We start from the raw sequence: 956 nt of genomic DNA on the forward strand, positions 1-956 counted from the left end.
CAAAAGGCTCTTAACCAGATGTCCCTTACTTAACTCCTGATTTTTATATAGGTATTCAAAAAAAAACTAAACAAAACAAAACCATACATGACTCAAGAGTCAAAGTTAATGTCTACAAACTAGGGAAAATGGGCAATTTTTCTCTTAATGTATGGGTTACCATATGCGTACAATTGCATGCAGTACAATTGCTTCACAACTATCCATTTACCTAAAAATGTTATAATTCTATTTTGCTGAGCAGATGAATAATATCCTATAGTATAAATGTAACACATTATCAATTTATCACCTAATGGACATTTAAGCTGTTTCTATGTCATTGGCTATTGTGAATACAGCTTCAATGAACATGTGTGGTTCTCTATTTTAATTAATAACTGCCCTATACATATACTTGCCTGAACTTAAAGTATTGATACTTTTTTTGAAAGTTAAAATTTATTAAGCCATCATGTGCCAAATACTCAGGTTCAAATTAATTTAAAAACATATACAGGCATGTAATGAACTTAAAAATGAGAAAACTGGATGGGAAACTGTGCAGAGCTACGAGTGACTGATGGAACTGAACTAAAATCAAGGTCATCATCTGTTACAAACTGTTTCCCCTCAGTGCCCAACATTCAACTGACTCACAATTATCTAGACCTTTAAAGAGCAATTTTTAATAAAAAGCACTTGGCAAGCCTAACAATTTTTCCATAAATTGGAATGATAGTAACTGAATCCATCGTTTTCTACAAACTGATTTTAAGCAAAGTGACCTCAGTGACAAATGTGTTTTATCATTTATTTAGATGTTGAAGCTCTCGCACTAAGTTTTTACAAGCTGGTGAACACTGACAAACTATTTCTCCCACAGAACTACAACCACACATTCCCAGACAGAACTACAACCACACATTCCCAGACAGAACTACAACCACACATTCCCAGACAGAACTACAACCACA

This window comes from Mus caroli, unplaced genomic scaffold, assembly GCF_900094665.2.
Source record: "Mus caroli unplaced genomic scaffold, CAROLI_EIJ_v1.1 scaffold_13219_1, whole genome shotgun sequence".
NCBI classification, from domain to species: domain Eukaryota; kingdom Metazoa; phylum Chordata; class Mammalia; order Rodentia; family Muridae; genus Mus; species Mus caroli.